The sequence below is a fragment of the Papaver somniferum genome, unplaced genomic scaffold (genome assembly GCF_003573695.1).
Source record: "Papaver somniferum cultivar HN1 unplaced genomic scaffold, ASM357369v1 unplaced-scaffold_133, whole genome shotgun sequence".
Lineage (NCBI taxonomy): Eukaryota > Viridiplantae > Streptophyta > Magnoliopsida > Ranunculales > Papaveraceae > Papaver > Papaver somniferum.
In genome coordinates, this window is record NW_020622492.1 from 13,268,686 (window position 1) to 13,281,447 (window position 12,762).

Genomic DNA, 12,762 nt, shown 5'->3' on the forward strand with positions numbered 1-12,762 from the left:
TCCTTCTTCAAACAATGTATAATATTTGTGCTAACCACACTCAATAGATATTGATATCACCAAGACCATGATGACCCACTCTAAGCAATAAAAGCTGAATTCATGTAGGTATAAATGTGAAGGAGCGTATCCTATATACCACACATGGAAATTCTCATTTCCCATAAAAATTCATGTTGACAACAAAACATTACAGGTCCCTTCCAAACCATGGAAAGATTAACAAAATCAATAGAGTGATCATAATGCAAATTAAATAAAGCATGCAATGCATAAACTGACAGTGCATGAGTTTATTAAACAAAGATTTTTGTAAAAGAAACAACAATGGTTACAAAAGAGTCAGATGTATTCCCACCTCTTTTGATGACAAGACACGCCTACCTTGAGATCCACGATCTACTGGTTCATCCTCTGAATCGATCGTTGTTAATATAGACTAACTGTTAATCACACAACAAGTCTAAGAATCTATCCAAAAGTCTCACACAAGAAAAGTCTTTCTAATGATTCTAGGCCCATTTAAAGTTCTCCATCTTTTATTTATCTATCTTTAGCATAACTAAGGTTTACTAATTGAATTGGGTTGGTTCTATAGTCCATTATCTAAGTCTTCTGAATATCTGCAACTTCGTAGAAGAAGCCAAAGAATAATTCAGACCATAAGGATCTAATTCATCAAACTAGTTAAACTAATCCTAAGCCCAAGTTTACTGAACAAGCCCATTACACAAAGCCTGGGCCAACATGGTCACTTAACCGTCACTGACGGTCAAAGTTAAACTAACATTAACGTCCAGTCAAAGGCCAAAGTCCAGGGTAAATGGTCAAGATCAAGTCAACTGAGTCAACTCAGATCGGAATCTGTAACTCAGTGAGTTAACACCGATTCAACTCAGTCAGCTAAACTGACTGGGATGACTAAAGGCCTAATTCCTATAGCGGCTACAATTCTTACACCAACTCCTTATTAACATTTCAAAAGAAATCTATTTATTCAAAAACAAACTATAAATTCCAATTACAAACAAGGATTAAGCCTACCTGCAATTGCAGCTTTTACTGCTAGCACTAACAACGGATTCTACTTGGTTCAATCCAATGTAGTCAATATCGGCCGTATCGGCCGATATATCGGGGATATTTCGGATATCGGCCCAGAACGATACGATAAGAAGGACATCGGGGATACGATATTCGCCCGATAATATCGGCTGTATCGGTCGATACGAAATTTTCCTACATTTCCCGATATGAGACGGTATTGGTCGTTTTCTATAAAGTTTAAGGTTAATTTTGGCGAAGAAAGTCTTCCAGGTGGTAGTAGAGGTGCATGTAGCTCTCGAAGCAAGTTACTAAAGTTACTCTTTTGTTTTTTTGATAAAATTGATGTTATCTATTATATCTTATCCGAAAATGTGTGGAGAAAGTGTTTAATATAAAATTATAGTCTCTAAATCTAGAACCGATATTATACCGATATTTCAACGATAATATCCCCGATATAAAATCGTACCAGTGTATCGGTCCCGGCCGAGATGAACCGATATCCGATATTAACTACATTGGTTCAATCACAATACACTTCAACTCAACCATACAACCATTAACAGTACCACCAACCCCAATAGACTGCAATGAAGACACCAGACTATCAAATACATCCATATTCACCACCAGTTCATTTATGATTTGAAGCTACACTTGAATACAATACACATAACCATCACAACCCATTCATTCATGTCTCTTGAACTTCAACAGCACTTCCAACCCCGTGAGTCGTAACACCAGATCCACTTACATGCTCATTCATCCTACCTACGCTTCTATCCAGGCAATACATTAATAATCACCAACACAACTTCAAACTGCAACTCCTACAACAACTTCTATGTTCACCACTAACTCAAATCTTCTCTGCAATGCTACTGGTTCATCTCCAATCTTAAACTTCACTACTTCCATCCCCAATTCTCATTCACCTGTACCATTTCATACATCATTCATCTATTTCAACTTAACACCACAACACAAATTCATTGTCCAGTTCATTACAATTCAATACAATCCCATGTAGCCACTAACAACAACTTCAACTCTGTCACTTACCCAACCCAACTGACACACATCTTAGTTCATGGCATCTCATAACTTCAACAACAATAAATTGTAATACTCTAATAAAAATCTCAGAGAAGATCATTACCTCAAACAAGTTTTTCTCAAGCATCAAACATATCAGCACTCAAACCAATTCCATCATCTTCTCTTCTCTAATTCGAACCAAAAACAACATTCAATTCTTCATATCAACCATACCCAGCCTTTAATTCCTCCTTAATTAACTCCACTCAAACTTCCAATAAATTCAGAACCCTAATTCTAATTTGGGGAAGAACACGAGGAACTGAAATTCAAATTAAACACATGCAACCATTACTACTGCATACCCGATGAAAACCCATCTCAAAACTCCCTTTTAAAACCTCAATTTTATCCTCAACCTCATATTCTGAATTTCTTGTAAACCCTAATTCTTTTATTCCTCTCTAAAATAGCTTCAGAATTTCAATTAAACCTCAACCTTTTTTTTATTCTTCATCATCAACCCCCCAAAACCTCATTTAGCTAATCACTTCTCCATGTCTTGAATTCAAACCAAAACCCTAACTTCATCAAACTTGAATTAATCTTCATTTTTAACCCTAATTCATCCAATCGATCAATACCCAACTCTAATTTCCCAATTCGTAATTCAAAGAACGGTTCGCAGAGAAGATCCTAATTCTCTTTTCATAACAACACCCAAACTTCACCTTGCCGAAATCAATAAACACCAATAGCACCCTCATCTCTTTATCAACATCTTTTAATTCATCTGCTCTAACTCAATGATTGTCTCTCTCTCTCTCTTTCAAACCAACTCTCAGTCACACGCAAAGAAGGAAGAACAGGGGGAAAAGAAGAAAGAAGAAGAAGAAGAGGAAATATAAAGAAAAGAGAGAAAATGTATTCTTCTAGATCTGATTTTGGAGATAAGGCAAAAGCAAAATGATAAGGGGTACTCACCCAGATGATATGGGAAGCCCATGCGGTTGAAACTACATAATGACTATTTCTCCTTTCACACGACTAGAAAGATATCTTCTTCATCTGGTATCCGATTGGCACATTCGAGTAGTCCATTCTGCGTAACTTTTCTAGATCTATCTAGTGGTACTAGATTAGTATCTAGATCGTTGTTAGATCAATTCCTATTAATTAATGTTCGTGCTAAACTAATCGAGTTATCATTGGCTAATTCGACACTTGACCGGTATAATAACGTTGACAAGCTTGCGGGTCTTTACATTCTCCCCACCTTATTCATTTTCTTCCTCGAAAATCAATCCATCCTTTCGGTCTTCAGAAACTCCCCACCTTATAGAAAAATCCCATCTCTTGTCTAAGCGCAAACAACATGAACAAAGCACAAACCTATATGGCTTTATACTACTAAAATTTGTGGCTCTAGGTTCAACTATACTGATTTAAGTTCTATCCAAGAGGGAAGTCTAAGTTTCTTATATGAAGCTCTATAACTGAGACTATGACTTTTAAATTTAAATTCTCTACACTAATTTCTATTTCAGTAAGTTACTGGTTCTAATTACAAGAGAAAATATTCTATAAGTTTCAAAAATAAAATTCTGGATCTATAAGTTCACTATTAGAAGCAAGTTTTCCTTCTATGCCTAGTGATACAAGAATGCAGTTGCCCTGTCTAGGTTCGCGACGCCTTACAATGCCTACCTACGTAACAAGTATCACCCGGACACATCAGAATTATCAACCTCACTAATCCCCAGTGCTGGATTAACTAAGTGCAAACTTATTACGATTTATTAAGTGTTAATTTTATTAAGATTAATTAGTCATAAATTTTTTATCATAACTGGTGTAAGTCTGATAAATTTACTTCGTAAAATATATATATAGTGCACATCATTTTAACCAATTTAGTCATCTGAATTTAGTCACCACTAGTAATCCCAATTCGATTTTACTCCAATTTATAATATTTTACTCCAATTTTAACTTTACTGTAATACCATATATAAATTTTCCCAATATTATCTATTATAAATTTCCTACTAGCCTAATAATTCAATTATTATTATCAACTGTATTATTATTCTCATTATTCTTCAGTTAATTGTCCAATTGGTATATTAAACCTTAATTTTCTAAATATAATTCTACATTCACGTAAAGATTGTTATAATAGATTTTATTTATTCATATTGAATACGTATTCTATATCTTGTTAAATATTGACGTTGGTAATATATTATGGTTTAAGTTTGAATCCGCATAAAGTCATAATATATCCTAATAGTCTTTCGTTTTTGTTATTAATGTAAATTATATCCCATTAGTATAAGAATTTATTTTCTTTCAATTCTAATGTTATACTAAACATCTGAATACTATTACTGTCACCTCATGTATACTTGTTTTATTTTAGAGATTTACTAAATTATTTGTTAGACTAAAAATACTTTTGGTACAAAGTTACTAACAAGTTAAGTCTTTTTGTTTTGTATATTATATCATCATCTTTTTACGTCCAACGCCTAATAAGTATCATACTGAGTATTTAGTTTAAACGCAAAACGTATATTTCTAATTTATCGTCATAGATAAGTGTTATTAATTTCCCATAGAAATTTAATCGTAATTATTATTTTTATTGTTAACATTGACGGTTGAACTATTATTCTAACAACTCTTACAAATATTATTGAGTCCCAAAAATACTATTAACATTTATGTAACTATAAACTGTTGATTTTATATATAAATCAACGTACTCGATAAGTTTCTATGTGACTTTCAAGATTTATCAATAATACTAATCTCATTATTTTTCTAATATTGGGTTGTGTCCAAGTTCATACTTTTTAGATTATTTACTTTCTAATCTCTAATAGCTAAAGTTATTCGTGTACCCTACAATTTTTACTTCATTACATAAACGAACAACCAAACAAACAAATCAATCAAACAAATAAATCTTTTAAAGATAAATTTTAGTGATTAAGATTTATCTCACAAACCCAACCCAGTTCTAAACTAATCTAGTTCTCTAACTGGCACTGGCTATTCCTATCTTTTCCCATATAAGATCTAATAGTGAGCTCTGATACCAACACTATAGCGCTCCCTAAGCTAGCAGCTGACTAATCCAAGTTAATAACTAAATACAGATGCACTAAGAAACTAAATCTATCCTTAAGCATCCAATTAAGAAAAATACTACAAAAGGTAACCCAAGAACTAGCCTCACTCAAAAATATATATATACAAGAGCTTCTCACAAGTGATACATATACAATAGTCATTTGGTTTACAAAAATAATATACAACATAATAAACATAGCAGAAGATAATCAACTAGCGAACTCAACCCTTGAAGCTTCCGCTGCTCAACTCTGATCTGTGTCTGAAATTGAAAGTGGAAATGGGTGAGCACATCATCCTTAAAAGGGGTGCCCCGTAGGAATAAAAATTAACTTTTAAGTAATCATGGAAAGATTTAGAAAACAATAATGTTTCCCCAAACATTAAAAAGTGACCAAGTCACTGAAATAAACAAACATGTATATGGACAAACTCCTTCTTCAAACAATGTATAATATTCGTGCTAACCACGCTCAATAGCTATTGATATCACCAAGACCATGACGAACCACTCTAAGCAATAAAAGCTGAATTCATGTAGGTATAAATGTGAAGGAGCGTATCCTATATACCACACATGGAAATTCTCATTTCCCATAACAATTTATATTGACAACAAAACATTACAGGTCCCTTCCAAACCATGGAAAGATTAACAGTATCAATAGAGTGATCATAATGCAAATTAAATAAAGCATGGAATGCATAAACTGACAATGCATGAGTTTATTAAACAAAGACTTTTGTAAAGAAACAACAATGGTTAAAAAAGAGTAAGATGTATTCCTACCTCTTTTGATGACAAGCCACACATACCTTGAGATCCATGATCCACTGGTTCATCCTCTAAATCGATCGTTGTTAATATAGACTAACTGTTAATCACACAAGAAGTCTAAGAATCTATCCAAAAGGCTCACACAAGAATCATACAAGTCTTTCTAATGATTCTAGGCCCATTTGATGTTCTCCATCTTTTATTTATCTATCTTTAGCATAGCTAAGGTTTACTAATTGAATTGGGTTGGTTCTATAGTCCATTATCTAAGTCTTCTGAATATCTGCAACTTTGTAGAAGAAGCCAAAGACTAATTCAAACCATAAGGGTCTAATTCATCAAACTAGTTAAACTAATCCTAAGCCCAAGTTTACTGAACAAGCCCATTACACAAAGCCTGGGCCAACAGGGTCACTTAACCGTCACTGACGGTTAAAGGTTCAACTAATAGTAAACGTCCAGTCAAAGGTCAAAGTCCAGGGTAAATGGTCAAGGTCAAGTCAACTGAGTCAACTCAGGTCGGAATCTGTAACTCAGTGAGTTAACACCGATTCAAATCAGTCAGCTAAACTGACTGGGATGACTAGAGGCCTAATTCCTATAGCGGCTACAATTGTTACACAAACTCCTTATTAACATTTCAAAAGAAATCTATTCATTCAAAAACAAACTATAAATTCCAATTACAAACAAGGATTAAGCCAACCTGCAATTGCAGCTTTTCCAAGCTTTTACTGCTAGCACTAACAACAGATTCTACTTGGTTCAATCACAATACACATCAACTCAACCATACAACCATTAACAGTACCACCAACCCCAATAGACTGCAATGACGACACCAGACTACCAAATACATCCATATTCACCACCAGTTCATTTCTCATTTGCAGCTACACTTGAACACAATACACAGAACCATCACAACCCATTCATTCGTGTCTCTTGAACTTCAACAGCACTGCCAACCCCGTGAGTCGTAACACCAGATCCACTTACATGCTCATTCATCCTACCTACGCTTCTATCCAGGCAATACATCCATAATCACCAACACAACTTCAAACTGCAACTCCTACAACAACTTTTATGTTCACCACTAACTCAACTCTTCTCTGCAATGCTACTGGTTCATCTCCAATCTTAAACTTCACTACTCTCAGCCCCAATTCTCATTCACCTGTACCATTCCATACATCATTCATCTATTTCAAATTAACACCACAACACAACTTCATTGTCCAGTTCATTAAAATTCAATACAATCCTATGTAGCTACTAACAACAACTTCAACTCTGTCACTTACCCAACCCAACTAACACACATCTTAGTTTATAGCATCTCATAACTTCAACAACAATAAATTTTAATACTCTAATAAAATCTCAGAGAAGAATCATTACCTCAAACAAGATTTGCTCAAGCATCAAACATATCAGCACTCAAAACAATTCCATCATCTTCTCTTCTCTAATTCGAACCAAAAACAACATTCAATTCTTCATATCAACCATACCCAGCCTTTAATTCCTCCTTAATTAACTCCACTCTAACTTCCAATAAATTCAGAATCCTAATTCTAATTTGGGGAAGAACATGAGGAACTGAAATTCAAATTAAACACATGCAACCATTACTACTGCATACCCGATGAAAACCCATCTCAAAACTCCCCTTTGAAACCTCAATTTCATCCTCAAACTCATTTTATGAATTTCTTGTAAACCTTAATTCTTGGATTCCTCTCTAAAATAACTTCAGAATTTCAATTAAACCTCAACCCTTTTTTTATTCTTCATCATCAACCCTCCAAAACCTCATTTAGCTAATCACTTCTCCATGTCTTGAATTCAAACCGAAACCCTAACTTCATAAAACTTGAATTAATCTTCATTTATAACCCTAATTCATCCAATCGATCAATACCCAACTCTAATTTCTCAATTCGTAATTCAAACAACGATTCACAGAGAAGATCCTAATTCTCTTTTCATAACAACACCCAAACTTCACCTTCCAGAAATCAATAAACACCAACATCACCCTCATCTCTTTATCAACATCTTTTAATTCATCTGCTTTAACTCAATGATTGTCTCTCTCTCTCTCTCTCAAACCAACTCTCAGTCACACGCAGAGAAGGAAGAACAGGGGAAAGAGAAGAAAGAAAAAGAAGAAGAAAGATAAAGAAAAGAGAGAAAATGTATTCTTATCGATCTGATTTTGGAGATAAGGCAAAAGAAAAATGATAAGGGGTACTCACCCAGATGATATGGGAAGCCCAGGCAGTTGAAACTACATAATGACTATTTCTCCCTTCACACAACTACAAAGATATCTTCTTCATCTGGTATTCGATTGGCACGTTCGAGTAGTCCATTATGCGTAAATTTTCGAGATCTATCTAGTGGTACTAGATTAGTATATTGATCGTTGTTAGATCAATTCCTATTAATTAATGTTCGTGCTAAATTAATCGAGTTATTATCGGCTAATTCGACACTTGACCGGTCTAATAGCGTTGAAAAGCTTGCGGGTCTTTACAAAAACCTTTAGCATTTATCTATGAGTGACAGATTGATCCTTTGATAGACTTGTCTGTGTGAGACAGATTTGTTTATTATCAAAGCCTGCGATTTTGGGTCGTAGCAACTCTTACTTGTGGGTGAGATCAGCTAAGGGAATCAAGTGCGTAGTATCCTGCTGGGATTAGAGGCGTAGGAGAATAACTGTACCTTGGATCGGGTTGGAGATTTATTGGGGTTCAAATAAAGTCCAGTCCGAAGTTTGCTTGGAGTAGGCTAGTGTCTGTAGCGGCTTAATACAGTGTGTGTTCAATCTGAACTAGGTCCCGGGGTTTTTCTGCATTTGCGGTTTCCTCGTTAACAAAATTTCTGGTGTCTGTGTTATTTCAATTTCCGCATTATATTGTTTTATCTTTATAATTGCAATAATACAGGTTTTGCGTTAGATCATCAATTAGACTAATCCAACCTTTGTTTGTTGATTGTCATTGATTGATCCTTGGATATTGGTCTTTGGTACCATCCAAGTTATTCCTTGCATTTGATTAGAACTCGCAATTCCTGCTTGAGTAAATCAAATTAAGAGAGAGATATAAACTCGTTGATATACTTTTAATTGATTGAGTCTTGTTTATTCTCTTAAAAGTATATTCGAGTTTGTCCATACAGATTGCTAAGCGAAATATTGGGTGGTGTTGTTGGACCCCTGCTTTTTTACCAACAACCAAAGGTTGGATTACTCTGATTGATGATCTAACGCACAACCTGTATTATTTCAGTTATAAAGATAAAACAATATAATGCGGAAATTGAAATAACACAGACACCAGAAATTTTGTTAACGAGGAAACCGCAAATGCAGAAAAACCCCGAGACCTAGTCAAGATTGAACACACACTGTATTAAGCCGCTACATCCAAGCTAACTTCGGACTGGACTGTAGTTGAACCCCAATCAGTCTCCTTCTGATCCAAGGTATATTTGTACTTCATACGCCTCTGATCCCAGCAGTATACTGCACACTTGATTCCCTTAGATGATATCACCCATAACTAAGGGTTGCTACAACCCAAAGTCGAAGACTTGCCAATAAACAAATCTGTCTCACACAAACAAGTCTATCAAAGGATCAATCTGTCTCCTACAGATAAACCCTAAAAGGTTTTGTTCCGTCTATTGATAATAATTAAGGTGAACAGGAACCAATTGATAATCCAGGCTTATATTCCAGAAGAACATCCTAGAGTTATAAATCACCTCACAACAATCTTAATCGTATGGTAGCGAAACAAGATGTTGTGGAATCACAAATAATGAGACGAAGATGTTTGTGATTACTTTTTATATCTTGCCTATCGGAGATATCAATCTCAAGCCAATCAATATGATTGTACTCGTACGATAGAAGATGCAAGATCATATCACACAACTATGATAAAAAGTAGTATCGATCTGGCTTCACAATCCCAATGAATTCTTTAAGTCGTTAACCTGGTTTTAGAAGAAGAAAACCAAAGGTTAAAGGAGAACCGACTCTAGTATGCAAACTAGTATCACACGAGAGGTGTGGGGATTAGTTTTGTACAGATACTAGAGTTCCCCTTATATAGTCTTTCAAATCAGGGTTTGCAATTAAGTTACCTTGGTAATAAAGCAATAAATATCCACCGTTAGATGAAAACATGATTTAGAGTCAAGCTAATATTTCTCAACCGTTAGATCGAAAACTTAGCTTGTTACACACACTTGACAATGCACGCTTCTAGGTTTGTTAACCGTACCCAAACGTATGCACTTGTTGGTTCAACAATAGTTAACCAAAAGGTTATCCATATGAGCATTCCATATCAACCACGTTGTTCTTCACCATAACTAGTTCAAATGAACTAGTTAGAGAGTTGTTAAATTGCAATAAAATCTCATGTACTACACAAGACACAATTAAAGCAAAGATGATTTGATTCACTTGAATCGGTTCATGAACTTTTATAGCCACGGTTTGCAAACTGCATTCTTAATCTTTTTAAGTTTAAGTTCAGAAATCATCTTCAGATATATAACCTTCTCAAGTTCGCAGACTAGGTTCGCGGACTTAAGTTATCGGGCAGAGTTTACAAACTCCAGCAGAAATTCTCGGGTATGAGAACTTCGCCGGTTCGCGGACTGGGTTTGCGGACTGAGTTCGCGGACTTAGTTTCATGCAAATAGTTTGTCAACTCCATCAGAAATTCTCGGGTTTGAGAACTTCGGCAGTTTGCGGTCTGAGTTCGCGGACTTGGCTCACGCCATTCTTCCGGTTCTCTTGATCAACAAAGTTCACAAACTTTGGTTCAAGGAATAGGACTTATACATAAATGTGTTTCCACAATAATGCTTATGTCCACCATTGGTTATGTAATCTAAACTCTCATTTAAATCATTGAAACATTCTTAGAGGACGTTATATAGTTGTTACACCATTTCTCGTCAAAGCAATTTTCAAGATGATTGAAACATATCATGACTTTCGTCACATGGTAAAGATAAACTTGATCGAAGCGAAAAGCTTACCAACACATATTTCGAGATATAGATAGGCGAGGTATACTCGGCTCGAAATCCCAAATGTGTATAATCCAAGTCTATATATATATATATATAGCATACGACTTCTTTTCTCAAAGAGTAGGAGATGAAGTCGATAGACTTTTGAGTGATAGATAAGTTCAAGTCTTCACATACCTTTTTGTTGAGAAGTTCCACCGGTTCCTTGAGTAGTTCTTCTACTTGTATGATGAATCGCCATGAAGTCCTTGAGCTCAACTACACTTTCTATCCTATTCCGAGACTTAGCTATAATATACTAGAAATCAAGACTTATATTTTTTTATCACTAACATTGACAAACATACTTGAGATAGAAACGCATGCGAGGTCGACCGAGCAATGCTCTAACAGTTATCATAAAACTCATTGTCATGATGGAGAAAGATTAATTTGGAAACTTTACATGAGTTCTTTTTATTTTTGAAGGTGCATGATAACTTTGTCTATGAGATCATTATAGCATGCAATCATCACGTTCAGGTTTGCAATTCGAACAGTCTCTTTAACTGGTAAATCCTTAGATTTCCCATAGTGAGTTCTCATTGAATCGCAACCATAGATATTTAAGTTTCAAAAATACAGGAAAGGTTGGATAACCAGTTCGCAAACTATAAGTTCATATTGATACAATTCACGAACCGTGGCGAATTGAATTTTTAAGCTTGGTATAAAAGGATAGCAGGTGGCGAACTTGGTTCACGAAACGTGTCCAACTCAGCTCGAGAGCATTATAGGGTTGGAGAACCCGGTTCATGAACTGTAGCACCCTGACTCGTGAACAAACCTTATGGTTCACGAACCGTTTCACTAACGATCCAAGTAGAATTTAGGAGATGCTTAAAGATTTATTTTTAAAATATGTTTAATACTACTATGACTCTCTTAAACACTTCTAAGACTTCATTGATCACTTATGTAAGGACCCTCAAGCTTGTCAACGCTATTAAACCAGTCAAGAGACGACTAAGCCGCTAATGACTCGATTAATTAGAGATGAACATTAATTAATAGAATTTAATCTAACAACGATCTAGATACAAAATTAATATCACTAGATAGATCTCGAAAAGTTATGCGAGATGGACTACTCGAGCGTGTTATTCGGATATCAGACGAACAAGATTTCATTAGAATAATCGAAGGGAAAAATAGTCATTTTGTGGTCAAACCGCATGGTTGCCCTTATCCATTTTCTGGGCTCCTTAATAATTATTCTTGATCTTATCCCCTTTACCTGTTGAGAAAATAATATCATTCTCTTGTTGTTTCTTCTTCATTCTTATTTATTATTCTCCTTCTGCTTCTGTCCATCGCCTTTGGCGATTTTGTGAGATGATTCTGAGGTCGAATCGAAGAGAAACTTAGGGTAAACATTAATAATTGATTACTGGTGGTGTTGTTGATGTTATTTGATCTCGGGAGAAGGAGTGATGTTGTTGAATCAATTAGGGTTATGTTCTTGAGTTGGAAGAGAGATTAAACGGAGTTTTGAGTTTCTATTGGATGAAGATCGAATGGATTGGTATTTAATTAAAGTTCTGAAGCTGTTCTTATGAAGAATCACATAACTAGGTAATTTATGGTTTCAATTAATTCGATTTCCTTCTTGGGATTGTTGTTATTTGATTGGATTAGTATATGGGTTT

The 12,762-nt window shown here is 35.0% G+C and overlaps 1 long non-coding RNA gene across 1 annotated transcript; it reads right to left on the reverse strand.

Moving 5' to 3' along the window:
- Positions 1 to 6,633: 6,633 nt before the first annotated feature.
- LOC113333713 lies at positions 6,634 to 8,189 on the reverse strand. Its single transcript, XR_003352238.1, has 2 exons — positions 7,409 to 8,189; positions 6,634 to 7,184 (listed from the first exon to the last, which is right to left on the reverse strand). It is a non-coding gene; the product is annotated as an uncharacterized LOC113333713 (long non-coding RNA).
- Positions 8,190 to 12,762: the final 4,573 nt, after the last annotated feature.